This window comes from Chiloscyllium punctatum, chromosome 41, assembly GCF_047496795.1.
Source record: "Chiloscyllium punctatum isolate Juve2018m chromosome 41, sChiPun1.3, whole genome shotgun sequence".
Classification (NCBI taxonomy): domain Eukaryota; kingdom Metazoa; phylum Chordata; class Chondrichthyes; order Orectolobiformes; family Hemiscylliidae; genus Chiloscyllium; species Chiloscyllium punctatum.
Window position 1 is genome coordinate 21,608,361 of NC_092779.1, and position 15,226 is coordinate 21,623,586.

At 40.3% G+C, this 15,226-nt stretch overlaps 1 protein-coding gene across 17 annotated transcripts in view; it reads right to left on the bottom strand.

Moving 5' to 3' along the window:
• The window catches only part of fhod3b (formin homology 2 domain containing 3b), a 612,757-nt gene that overhangs the window by 143,884 nt on the left and 453,647 nt on the right, over positions 1–15,226 (bottom strand). The window lies entirely within an intron of this gene.

The following is a 15,226-nucleotide window of genomic DNA, read 5'->3' on the forward strand; positions in this document are numbered from 1 at the left end:
ACTAAAGACCCAATGGTCCACTATAATCTATGTTATACAGGACATTACATTACAACGGCATTCAGAATACAGTTACTCAGCACTCAGGATTGCATCCATCTCTGAATATTTGATATACAGAAGTTTTGGTTCACTTGCAACACATTTGACAGACTAATATCTCATCTACCAGCGTTCAAGGTCTATCTAGCAGTAAAAATGGATATTTGTTGAGGTACCGTAGCTTGGAAACTGCATCTCAGCATGAGCCGCACAGTTGAGGAGAGAAGAGAATTATCTGGTGTGTATATAATTTAAGAAAAATTTTTTGTCCTCAACATTCATCATAAAGAACATTACTGCAAATGTACATAATTCTGAATGCCAAATTCCTCGTTTGCAGCTAGCCAGCAGCACAAGGGACATTTGCTCACATAGGACGACATTCAAATATCTGCACAGGCTATGAAATCTGACACACACTCCATTATTTTTGGTCAGTGCCAAAGTGCCATGGAGACAGGTCATAATTAGAAGCACATTGTCCAGGGCTAGTGATCAAATCTCATCGTGGGGGAGACTTTCTGGCCTTAATAATCCAGATGCCACAAGACAGACGTAACCAAAGCAGCAGCCGATCCAAAATACGCTACAAGGCAATAGATGGCAAGACCGTGCTATAATAGATCATCACCCCACATTATGAAGAATTTGAGTCAGAATCTCACCACATATTCATTAAGGATTCACTCATTTTTCCAACAAGCTGAGTAGCTATGACTGACAGTTAAGATCCAGCCTTCTGATTTCAAAATGAATAGCTTCTACTGGTGAACTGGAATAGGCAAAAGGCCAGAGAGTCAATCAATAATGCCTGTATAATATAAATTGTCTCATATGCAAATACAAGGTAGGGTTGTCAGAGTCATACAGCACTGACACAGAGCCTTTACTCCATCTATGTATATTCAAATATCAGACCACCACTTGTGCATGCAGCACACAGATGTACTGGGTCCAGTCATGTATGTACAAACTCATAGGTCTGCTACTCATGCATGTAATCTGTTATAGACCAGGCCAGACCCCCTCAAAACATTTCAAGAACATAGCCCAGACCCTAACTTTGCTAGTTGTTTTAAGCAGGTGTAAAGTGGATATTCCAGGAGGGATGCAGCTGGCCCAACCATTTAGTTTTAAACAAAACAGAATTTATTTGCAAGATTACTGAATGAAACAAACAAAACAGGAAAAGAAATTGGATTAACTGAACCTATCTGAAAACCCAACAGATCATCCCAACTTAATGATGCTGTTCCCAACATGTGCGACAATCCTCAAACACCCTTGTCATAAAAAGTAAAAATCAAGCGCAGGATCTTACACGAGATATGTCAGAGCGATTCAGCATGGAGCACCTTCTTTCACGTTTCTTGGACCTGCAGCCTCAAAACTGTCTGACTAGCAGCTCTGAACCCAACCCAACCCAAACCAGAGAAAAAGCTGAGCTGGGAGAACTGACCACTTTCCTTTCATTGGACAAGTTTTTAAAAAAAACTTGAAAGTGTTCTCAAGTAGTTAAACCCAAACATTTTTGAATCGCTGCTTTTACAACCTCTGAAAGAAAAAAATCCTAAGGACAGCGTAACCTTGTTAATCGCCACAAATCACAAGGCAAGTCAATTCAGGAATGCACGGATGCAAGCAGCTAATTTCACATGTCCACACATCACTTTTCAAAACAGGCGAGTTGGGTCAACATTTTTTGTCACTGCGTGACTTGATTTCTACAATCAAAAAGTGTCCGAAAAACAGATGGATTGATAGACATTTAAGGTGTTTTACAGTGGCCTCTGTATGAGTTTTTCTCTTACATGAATAACTCATCAGCAAAGCCAATGAAAACACAAATGGCCTCATAAGGGAAAACAAATTAGATGAATGTAATATTTCATGAGGCTCTCTATGCTACTTGCTTTATATTTTTCATTAAGAAATGAATTTTGCCATCTTTGTTGTAAATGAGGGAGCATTAATTGAACAGTCAACCCCAGGATTTTATTAGTGATTGATTGTGATGATATACTTGCGAAAATGTAATTTTGGTTGCCACAGTTCAAAGGTTGTCAAAGTAATCTGCTGTGACCAGCAGAGTGCAGTAATTATGTTCAGAGGATGGTGGCAAAAATCTACAGCACGCATCAATGTGTCAGCACCATCCTGTCCCTGGACTATGCTGGAGAGGATATTTGCGCTCCTCCAACCGCCCCCCCCCCCCCCCCGCCACCCCGAAACATCTGAAAAAAGGACAGCTGTATGGAGGTGGTCTCCCTACAGCAGTCTGGGCATTGAGTGCTCCTGACAGGCTATAACGCCCTGCTTACTGACCACACCGTGGAGGTGCTCTGCCTAATGACGATGACCCAGCTGCTAAGACATCCCCTGACGAAGGGCTTATGCCAGAAACATTGACTGTCTTGCTCCTTGGATGCTGCCTGACCTGCTGTGTTTTTCCAGCACCACCCTTTTCGACTCTGGATTCTTAACTTCAAGTCTTTTGTAACCCATGGCCCAATTTGAAACAAAGTCTTAGTCCAAAGTTTGTACCTTCCATTCCATCACCTGGCAACCTATCCTTGTACAACATGAGCCATCTATAACGGCATTGCTACCAGCCTGACAACAAAATCGCAGACAACCCCATGTCAGTAACTTATTTACAAATAAACAATTAAAGTGCGAACTTGCTTTGGAATATATGAAACAACAGTTAATTTGCTGACTGACATATCCCACAGATAGCAAAGTAAAAATGACCAGATCATCTGTATTAATATGGCAGTTGTGGCATAAAGGTTGACCAAAATACTTGGAAAGAATGGGCAGCATAGTTGTTCAGTGGTTAACACTGCTGCCTCACAAATCTGGGACCCAGGGTCGATTCCAGCTTCGGGCGATTGCTTAACATAGGAGGATTGTTTGAGGACTCTGGGTCTATACTCGATGGAATTTAGAAGGATGAGGGGGGTATAATTGAAACTTACTGAATACTGAAAGGCCTAGATAGAATGGATGTTTCCATTGACAGGAGACACTAGGACCTGAGGGCACAGCCTTAGTGTAAATGGAAGATGTTTTAGAACAGAGATAAGGAGAAACATCTTCAGCCAGAGACTGGTGAATCTATGGAATTCACTGCCATAGAAGGCTGTGAAGACCAAGTCAGTGAGCATATTTAAGACTGAGATAGTTAGGTTCTTGAGTGTTAAAGGAATTTAGGGTTATGGGGAGAAAGCAGGAGAAAACGGGATAATGGGGTTGAGAAACTTATCGGCCATGACTGAATGGTAGAGCAGATTTGTTGGGCTGAATGGCCACATTTCTGCTCCTCTGTCTTACAGCCTTAGACTGTCTGTGTGAAGATGCATGTTCTCCCCACATCAGTGTGGGTTTCCTGTGGATGCTCTGGTTTCCTCCCACAGTCCAAAGATGTGCAGATTAGCTGGAATGGCCATGGTAAATTGCCTATGGTATATTGGGATGTGTAGGTCAGATGGATTAGCCATGGGGAGTGTAGCATTACAGGAGTAGGTCTTCAGAGGGTCAGTGTGAACTTGATGGGCTGAATAGCCTGCTTCCATGCTGTTGGGGTTCGCTGACACAGTGACGTCTTATCCATCTGAGGGAGCAGGCAGCATCTTCATTTAACATTTCATCTGAGACACAGCACTCTGTACTGCACTAGACTGCTGAAGCTTTAGCATGGAATGTGGACCCACTGATTCCAGAGGTGAGCGCGCTACCAACTCAGCTGTGGGCTGACATGCCTGAAGTAAACCAATAGAACATAATGAGGATAGCTTACGACAAGCTTGGATTCCCCTGGAAGAGTCCCAATGTATCGATATAATGATTCAATTATACATTTTAAACATTAAAGTATGTTCTAAAATATTTTCGTACTCTATATCTGTATCTCCTCAAGCAAACAGACACTTCTTGTTTTAGCAGTGACCCCAATGGACTCCAAGTAAATATGGTAGCTTCACGTAACTATATGACAGATTTATAACTGCCCAGCTTAAAGAGGGAGGCTTTATTCAGCCAGGAACACGCAGGCTAACATCCTTAATATCAAAAATAAGTATTCTGCAGCTGTCCCATCATTTTCCAAGTAGAATATTTAAACCTTCTCTATTACTGTTGTGGTTCTGTTCGCCGAGCTGGGAATTTGTCTTGCAAACGTTTCGTCCCCTGTCTAGGTGACATCCTCAGTGCTTGGGAGCCTCCTGTGAAGCTATTACTGTATGGAATCAGGGCTGAGAAGCTTGGATTTATGGGAACTCCCCGAACTTTATCCAATCTGGGTATTTGGAAGACCTGGAAAGGAGGTGAAATTGACATTTTCTGACATCATTTCACCTCAAACAGATCTAAAGAAGATTTGCAGTGTTTCATTAAACCTTAAGTCGTAAAACAGATCGTTCAGTCTGACACAGCGTGATCCACAGGATGGAAGAGATTAAAGATAAAAAGGTGGAGTAAGGGATACAGAAAAACAGAACAAAAGGAGAGAGAAAGCAGGGGATAAACCAGAATGATTGGGAGAAAATGTGAAAAGCAATTGCAAATTATATATGCAATGACACTGCCTCTTAATTAGATGCACAAATTAAGGTTCTTAAAAGTAACATTAGAATTGTTGCAGAGATCATTTAAATCTATAAATAGCAGATAAGTTGCTTTAAGTAATAAAGGTTAGGATTGTTTCATACTTGATCTGTAAGCATCATTAGAATGTGACCATTTGAGATGCTGTGGGGAAGGTTGCCATTCCAGATCTATACTCCATTTCTTCTCCATAGCCCATCCTGGATAGAGTGCAGAGGTTCTCTGAACTAATTTCTAAGATAAGGGAGTGTCCTCTCAGGAAAAAAAAAGATTATTAACACCAAGTCTGCAGTTCCTCAGACAGAAGAATGAACAATAACCTCACAAACATGTAAAATTCCTCATGGGTTCCAACAAGGAGATAGTTGGACTGCATTGCCCCAGAATGGGGAGTCTAGAACCAGGTGATTCAGAATAAAAGGATGGATGTTTAGGGCTTAACAAAGGGGAATTATTATTAATCAGAAGGATTTTATTTTTTGCAATTCTCTCCTGCAGATATTCAATAATTGAGCATGCTCAAGTCAAAGACTGATGCGTTTAGAATCCAAGAGCATCAAACTCTATGGGGACAGTGCAGGGAAAAGTGACTGAGGTAGAAGATCTCAGTCTTCTCATTCCAACTCTCATTCCTATTCATGTGTTTACTTCCACCTAGTAAATGCAACTGCTCAGTCTTAAGAGTTCAATATGCAAGTTGTTTTTTTCTAAAATATAGAAAGCCTAAATGCTTTCTGATAATGTGCTCCAAACAGGGGAGTAAATTTGACAGAAATCAGCGAGCAAAGCGATCAGCACAGTGAGTACATATGTAATAGATCCCAAGTGAAATGGCAAATCTGAATCTTTTGTTAGTTTAGGATAAAATAGTGCCAGAAATTTCAGCTGATCTGAATGTAGTTAATGTGACCCCCAGAATACAGATAATGGTTAGATTCACTTTAGAACTGGATGCTTTTGAGGGAAAAGCAAACTGCAATCTTGATCTATTTTATTGCAGTACAGAAATTCTTCAGATTAAAAGAAATGTTTGAAAGACATCCCCAGCATTTGGATCAATTTTCCAAAACCCAAATTGCTGTTTTAAAGACATATTTTTCCAATATTTTAAGTTTAAAAAAGTTAAAGGCTTTTTTAAAAGCAAAACAGGACAAGGTGTACTACATTTACTGATAAGATTCCACTTATTTGCATTATTTGATTTGTTCTTACATTTTGTATTATTATTCAGTGCATGATTACCACTATCAAAGCTCCCTGCCTGTCAGGGAATCTGAGGCATTCACTGAGCCAATCAGACCAAAAATATCTTCAAAGTTCTGCTAAGCTGATTCCAGACAAAATCACCAAATTTATATCAAAATTTAGCTAGAGTCCAGTAACCTTTTGTTCAAAGTATACAAAGTTCGAAATCCCAAGTGTTTAGCAAATGAATAAACCTCACTAGATAAAATTAGGAAAGTGAAATGATCTACAATAGACATACAACTTATAGTCCAACATTCAGAATTAAGAAAAGGTAAAGAAAATTTAGAAGTATGGTCTGACACCTTATGGAGTTCAACAAATAGCAGATGCAAAAGGACAAAGTCCAAGTATTTAGAATTAGAGTTATACAGCAAGGAAACAGACCATTCAGTTCAACTCGTCCATGCTGACCAGGTATCCTAAATAAATCTAGTCCTATTTGCCAGCATTTAGCCCATATCCCTCTAAACCCTTCCTATTCATATACTCAGCCAGATGTCTTTGGACTTGTTGGGCTGAAGGGCTTGTTTCCACACTAAGTAATCTAATCTAAAAAGAAATCTAATCTAAAAAAAAAGTCATAATTGTGCCAGCCTCCACGACTTCCTCTGTCAGCTCGTTGCACATAAGCATCACCCTCTGTGTGAAAAAGTTGTTCCTCAGATGACTTTTAAGTCTCTCCTTTATCACATTAAACCTTGTCATCTCGCTTTGGGATCTGCTACACTGGGGAAAACACTTTGGCTATTCACTCTACTTATTCCCTTCATGATTTTATAAACCTCAATAAAGATCACTTCTCAGCTTCTGACACTGTAGGGAAAATAGTCCCAGCCTATTCAATCTCTGAGTCGCGCTCAAAACCTGGCAACAACCTTGTAAATCTTTTCAGAAGTTTTTCAAGTTTCACAACACCCTTCATAAGCAGGGAGCCCAGAATTGCATGCAGTATCCCATAAGTAGCCTAGCCAATGTTCTGTACCGCAGCAAGAAGACCTCCCAATTCCTATACTCAATGCACTGAATAAAGGCTTGCATATCAAATGCCTTCTTCACTATCCTGTCTGCCTGGGGCTCTCCCTTAAAGGAACAATGAACATGTGTTACAAGGTCTCTTTGTTTACTGGCACTCCCCAGGACCTTACTATGGAGTGTTTAAATCCTGCTCTGATCTGCCTTTCCAAAATGTAGCACCTCACGTTAATCTAAATTAAACTCCATCTGCCACCCCTCAGCCCAGTGGTCCATCGGATTTAGGACCCGTTGTAATCTTGAGGCAATCTTCTTCGCTGTCCGCTGTACCTCCAATTTTGATGTCATCTGCAAACATACTAACCATACTTCATATGTCTCCATCCAAAGCTTTGATATAAATGACAAAAAGCAGTGGGCCCAGCACCAATCCTTGTGGCATACCACAGGTCATAGGTCTCCAGCTTGCAAAGCAACCCTTCACCACCACCCTGTGTCTTCTAGCTGGAAGTCAATCCTCAAGATTTTTCATCAATCGATCCAGATGATACTGTTAATGAGACTCACCAAATCTCATTAAACATTGCCACATTCACTGGGAAATCCAATTCTTCACTTGCAACAATCAAGTCTCCGAACTCTCTCAAAAGTATCCCACCTTCCAGTCAAGGCCGAGAAGGGCAGATTTTTAATGACTAAGGAAGTAAAGTGTCATGGGGAAGAAAGGCAGGAAAGTGGAGTTGAGGATTATTAGGTAAAAACAAGGACTGCAAATGCTGGAAATCAGAGTCTAGATTAGAGTGGTGCTGGAAAAGCACAGCAGGTCAGGCAGCATCCGAGGAGCAGAAACATCGATTTTCCTGCTCCTCGGATGCTGCCTAACCTGCTGTGCTTTTCCAGCACCACTCTAATCTAGACTCTTGAGGATTATTAGATTAGGCCTGAACTCATGAAATGGAGGAGTGGATTCAATGAGCTTAACAACATACTTTTGTTCCCATATATTTTTGGCTCTTCTCTCCATTTTGGACGGGACAATCCAGGGCAGTAGGAATGTTTGACCTCTTCAGGGATGCTTTCAGAACATCCCTAAGATGGATTCCTGCCATTCAGTTCCAAGTAGAGCAGCTGCAGCAATGGACAGTAAACCAAAAACAAATTCTCCATTCTATTTCAAGCTATTTACTTCTCCAGTTACTGTATACAAAGACACAACAGATTCAGAAGGCTCTAATGTTATAAAGGTGACCGCAAAATGTGCCCATGCTGGGGTCTGCAGGCTTTTGCATTTTATTGTGATCAGGTCAATCTGATCAGACCTCACCTATCTCTTCTCTTTCAACATCATTTGCCATTTGATTTTGAACTTAAACTTGCTATCCCATCTCATTTTCCATCATAACTTGTCCTTCCCTGGACCACCATGGACAGACAGGAAGCTGGAAGAACAAAGCAAGCCAGATAGCATCAGGAGGTGGAGAATTCAACCTTTTGGGCATAACCCTTCTTCAGGACTGGGGTTGGGTATTCGGGGAGCTGCAGATAAAGGGAGTGGCGGGGGGGCAGGGTGGTGAAGTGGGGTAGGTGAAGTCAGGTAGAGGGCATCTGCAGTTTGTTTGTTCTCTTCCCTAGACCACTGGCACTCATCTCAAACACCTCTTCAGATATTAACTGAAAGTCGGAACTGCTTCAACCAGAACCTTTGGAAAGCACTGATTATTGTCTTTGGTTTGGCTCTTCTCAAGGTTCATTGGTTATTTTTACTTCAACTTCTATTCCCTAGTGATTGGAGCACAACTACAACATTCTATTGCAAAATATTGGGAATGTATCGCACTGTTTATTTTGACTGCTGTTTTCCCTTTTCACAATTTGTCAATATTTCTTCAGAATTCCAAAATAATAAGAGTCTTAACATCATTATCAAACTTTGGGAACTGAACTTTGCCTAACCACATCAATGCAACTTACTGATTTATTTTGGCAATCATGCCATGTTTTTAAAGGAACTTAAAACTTTCCCCGTCTTTAGAGATATTTCCACTCTGTCACAATGTAGTATGTGAATTCAAACCGTGTGACAAATCAAAACACCTTGATGCTGCTCAATTCAAATAATTGAATGCTCCCCCATTCAATCGCCCCTCCACACATAAATATTACTGAAGAATTAACGCTCAGTTATATAACGTTTACAGTTAGATATTCACAGCATGGAAACAGGTCCTTTGGTCCAACTCATCCATGCTGACCAGATATCCTAAATTAATCTCATCCCATTTGCCAGCATTTGGTCCACATCCCTCTAAATCCTTCCTATTCATATACCCATTCAGATGTCTTTTAAATGATGAAATTGTACCAGTCTCCACCACTTCATCTGGCAGTTCCTTTCATACATGCACCACCCCAACTTGAAAACGTTTCCTTAGGTCCCTTTTAAATCTTTCCCTTTTCACCTTAACCTGTGCTCCCTAGTTTTGTACTCCCCTATTCTGGGGAAAAAACCTTGGCTATTCACCCTATCCATGCCCCTCATGATTTTATAACCCTCTATAAAGGTCAATCCCTTAGCCTCCAATGTTCCAGGGTAAACAGCCCAGCCGAAACAGAATCTCCCACTAGCTCAAACATTCTAACCCTGGCAATGTCCTTGCAAATTTTTTCCGAACTCTTTCAAGTTTAACATCTTTCCTAAAGCAGTGAGACCAGAATTGAATGCGTTTATGCAAGACTGGCCTAACTAAAGCCCTGCACAGCCTCAACATGACATCCAAACTCCTATACTCAATGCATTGACCAATAAAGGCAAGCATAACAAATGCCTTCTTCACTATCGTGTCTACCCGTGTCTCCACTTTCAAGGAACTATAAACCTGCACCCAAAGGTCTCTTTGTTCGGCAACATTCCCCAGGACCTTACCATTAAGTGTATAAATCCTGTTATGATTAGCCTTACCAAAATACAGTACCTTATTTATCTAAATTAAATTCTGTCAATTCCATTGGCCCATCTGATCAAGTTCCTGATATCTTCCGAGATAACCTTCACTGTCCACTACACGACCAATTTAGGTGTTATCTGCAAAATTACTAACCCATTCTTCATATATTCACATCCAAGTCATTTATACAAATAACAAAAAGCAGTTGACCCAGTACTGATCCTTTTGGCACACCAGTGGTCACAGGCCTCCAGTCCGAAAAGCAATCCTCCACCACCACCCTCTGTTTCCTACCTTCAAGCCAATTTTGTATATAAAATTGCGAGCTCTCCCTGTTTAGGTCATTACCAAGCAGCAAGTCATTACATTTGCAATATGGGATGACATGGATGTTTGCTTAACAATGTGCTCTGCACTATTTTAGCATAGTAAATTAATTTGAAAAGTTGATCTAAAATTAAATAACTTATCACATACCAATATTGTAATTTCAGTGTCCAACCTCTTGGTAATTTAAACAAAAGGGGAAAATTGCGCTTAATTAATACTTTTATCTTTCGAGTATTCTCAAGTCTGACTGAATTTTCAAATTTGTATTAAATCTCATTTGAATCCTTTAAATAAAGAATACAAAGAGATTTCCATTTTATAAAAAAACATGTATAAATGTCAGTTTTATTGCAAAAAATTAGTTTTGTAAACACTGACCTTCCCACACAAAACACAGGAGTCACTGCTACATTTCTTTTGAACAAACAACAATTATATCTTACCCTTGCTGAATTTCATCCAACAACCAGCAAGCTCACGATTGTTACTCTAACTTATAGGACAGTTACACCCTCTCTCCAAACTCACCCAAGTAGCAGCGTTTAAATATTCTTGGGTTTGTTTGACTTGGTGCAGAAGAGAGAGAGAGAGAGAGAGAGAGAGAGAGAGAGAGAGAGAGAGAGAGAATCACATCCTGTGTTTCTTGTAGCATTGTAAGAACACCACTCTCAGTTCTGGAAGTTAAAAGTTCCCAGCTGATGCTATAACCCTGCCCCCAATCATCTGTTCCTGTCATCACTTTATTGACAAGAGAGAGGGAGAAACAGAGTGATGCTACACTCTAAAGATTGTGGTTAAAAGCAAAATGCAGCCTAAATTTACAACCATTACTTCAAACTTGATGACAGGAATGACTGAAAAGTCAAGTCATCCGATCATGCCAGTGTGTTAATTACTAGCTTGGCATTCAATATGCAGTTATAGCAACCAAATTTATGAGGATGACTGTCATTTCAAATATTCTTACAAACCTAACAAGTGATTGAGATGACATAAATGTAGGTTACCGAACACTGTATCCTTCTTGAGGTGCATTTATGACCATGCTTGGGTATGGAGAAAGAAAGTACATATTGTCCTTGTGCAGCTGGATCAAGGTTGCAGAAGAGGTTCATTTTAGAATCTGATGTATTTATAGGGCATTTTAAACACAGATGTTAAACTGCACTCAAGTTACGTACCACTTGACAGCACAGAGCACTGCAAAGATGTTAAGTTGAAGATGGCAGATCTGGCTGTCCTTCTGCATTACACTGTTTTGCTGATCTAGATTTTTGTCTCCAAGTTCGTAGGAAGAGGGGGGTAAATCTGAATCTCAACTTCACTCAGTCAAATGTGTTACCAGCTGAGCCACAGCTGACATGGCAAAGGATTAGAGCCTGCCATAGTCAGTAAATGGCAGAGTGGACTCGATGGGCCAAATGGCCTGACCTCCACTCCTATGTCTTATGGTCTTATAGTAAGGAGTGCGAGTATTGATCATGATCTACTTTGTATGAAGACAGACTGGAAATGAAGCATCTCTGAAAGATGTTTAGAACTTAGACTTGACATACGTGGTTATAAGTGCAATATTGTGCAGCTGAAGGGATATTTCAAATATCAATTACTCAAACTTAGCAGTCAGTGGAAAGTGTTTTAACAGATTGAATCCTCAAGAGTCTGGAGACTAGATTTATCAGACCTTGCATTTACTCTCTAAAGTAATATCCACAATGGAGAACTTGGGAGTGTTGAATTAAGGGATCTTTTGGCAGTTTTGTTAAAAATGCTGTATTAAATTCTAATAAGACAAACAAATCACGGAAATATTTTTGATTCTGTAAATAATTATACTGTCTTTTGTACTAAATTTGGATGAAAGCAAAGATGATTTTCCTCAGCCTTGGTGGTCCATTGTAGACAGGTGGTCCCTTAGTGCAGCAATATGGTGTTATGCTGAAGCATATATAAAGCAAATAGCTAATATCCGGCAATTAGAGCAATCAAAGGACCCAGACCATCAATATTTGGATAAGCAGCATTTCACTGAAAAGAAACCGCTTTATCCAAGCATTCTGTTTGATCTTGCTGTAAGCTTTAAAACCTTCTGCCTTAAGATTTATGCTTTCATACTGTACAAACGACCATTGAAAATGGGCTTTTTATTCTGTTTCAAGCACTCAATAATATTTAATTTTTAACAGTTTAATTCAGGAGTAGGATCTTTTAATGCTAGCTGCTCAGATTTCTCAAATCAAATGCATTTAGGGGATTCGTGCTTAATCTAGTTATTGTAACTTCTCCATTGAATGGAACTAGTCAAAATTCAACTTCACATTTTCAAACCATCTTTGTGACATCTTTGTCCCCTTGCCCCTCATCTTCATGCAACACCAGTGAGCATTTTTTGGTTCAACATGTTTAGGGCTATCGAGAACACACAATAAAAACCTCACTGAGGCATACAGCGTCATGGAAATATACAACTTTCCCATTCTTCCCACCAACAATTGTACATTGAGAGTAGAAGACCATCAACAACCAGACCTTGTTCATTCTGCTGGTTCTTCCCGGCTTGTAAGACTTACCAATTGTCTTGCCTTTGTCTAGGAGTGTGCCTCATCAACAATTTGCCCACAGGCAATTAACCATAACCTTGACTAACTGTGGAAAAGTGAGGACTACCTGCCCACATTTTGAAGGGAAAGGATTAACATTTCAGTTCTGAAGTGCAGGGATGCCCAGGTCTCATTCATAGCAGTTTATTCTCTCAGTATATTGCTGATCATGTCATCCATAAATGCTCATTTGATGTCAACGACAAAGGAAGATTTGCCAATTTATTTCCAAATAATCAAAAGTTCACCACAAAACCTAAATTAAGCAATTCTGCACTCTCAGCAGCCACCTAGAAACAGCCACAAGGCAACGTTCCATCAGCATCAACCACTGCAGATTCCATCTCTGTCCATACATAGTAACCTCAGCCAGTGCAGGAACATTGAAAGTTTCTCCTTCTCAACCTTGCCTGATGCATGGTGACGCTCTGGTTAAACTCACCGCCAGGCTAAGACAGACAGCAACCCTATGGACCTCAGATTATGCAGATTTGGCTCTTCCACCAAGTTCTGAGTTCCAACCGTGTCACACATGGCAAACGCTCAGACAAGTGAAAGACAGCAAATCTAAATATCTACCATTCCATGCACTCAATGGTTGAATACGTTTTGGGGAAGTGCTGGAGCATATTATCCATTTTAACCAGAGCCAGTGGCTACAGCGTACGGAAGACAATAAACAAACTAATTCACTCTTATGCTAAATCTTATTCCAAATTATTAACTAATAGATTTGCTTTAATATACAGACACTCATTTCAGTATGCTTCTGTTAGCTTGAGGGGGAGAGATTCAAATTACTGGCCAAGTCAAATTGCCGTGTGCCAAACAATGGCTGGATTAGCCACATGTCAGAAATCGTGTGACATGCATTTCGCTTACAGTGATAGCAAAGTAATTACATCAAACAATTCATTCAAGGGTGTGACCATCACACACAACCTTTAAGGGAATCCAGTGTTATGGAGAAAAGGCAGCAAGTGGAATTATCAGATCAGTCACGATCTCATTGAATGGTACAGCTGACTTGATGGGCTGAATAGTCAACTTTTGCTCCTATGCCTTATAATCTTGTCTGCGCTCAGAGGTATTGGTTTAGGGAGGACTGTAGACCATGAGAGTGAGATCTTCCATGCTTCAAAAACGCTGGGTGCCTCTTGCATGTATCCACACAGGCAGATCTTGGTTTAACATGATGTGGAGGAGCCAGTGTGGGACTGGGGTGGGGGTGGACAAAGTTAAAAATCACAACACCACGTTATAGACCGACAGGTTTATTAAGTACTACTAGCTTTCAGAGCGCTGCTCCTTCATCAGTAATCTGCTCAGCTACCTAATCAGATAAAGAAGGAGCAGTGCTCTGACAGCTGGTGCTTTCAAATAAATCTGTTGGGCTATAACCTGGTGCTCTGAGATTTTTAACTTAGTTTAACATTACATAGAAAGTATTGCACCTCTAATAGTACAGCACCTTATCAACAAAGCTTACCATCTTCATTATTGTTCATACAGAACACACCACATGGAAATTCAGTTCTGTTACCTTGCTTATTTTAAAAAAATACAAGCAATGACAAAGGAAAACTTTGCACAGCAACCTAGCTTCAAGCAAAATGTGCACTAATATTAATTCAGTTTAATTTCAATATTCAATTAGGGAGAACAGAATCTCATCTATACTGTAAAGATTGGGTTTAATGAATGCACAGATAAGCCTTTGAATTGAATTGAATTTATTGTCACGTGTGCCGAAGCACAGTGAAAAGCTTTGTCTTGTGAGCAATACAGACAGATCACATAGGTAAGTAGCATAGATAAGTAAATAGTAGATGAACAGTGGCAAAAACAAAAAAAAAACAAGTATAGGCGAATGCTAAGAGTTTGCGAGTCCATTCAGTATTCTAATAACAGTAGGGTAGAAACTGTTTCAAAACTGGCTGGTGCGTGTGTTCAGGCTTCTGTACCTTCTCCTCAATTGTAGAGATTGTAAAAAAAGCATGGCCAGAGTGGGATGGATCTTTGAGAATGCTGGCTGATTTTCCTTGACAGCTGGCATGGTGGATGGATTCTCTAGATGGGAGGTTGGCCTTTGTGATCGTCCGGGTCAAGTTCAGGTATTCAGGCTGAGATGTGACTGTGAACACAGTGGCCATACAATAGTGCTCTGCTTGAAGTGTAGCCTTGCTACGATGTACAGATCCTCAATAAGCATTGATTCTAAGTAATGGAGAAGTCCACCTGATTTTGTGAAAACCAGTCCAAAACACAACAGGTCCTGTTAAAATTTCTTGTGGACACCACCAATGTGTTCAGGAGCCAAATGACCTGCATCTGAGGGAACGCAGCCAGTTTTCTGAAGTCATCCAACAGTAATACTCACACAAGAGTGACCAAACTATTCACTCTGTGGTTATCTCAAAATCAAGTCAGCTCCATTATCACCTCACCAGCTCACCAAACAGCATTCCTGCCTGCTTCAGT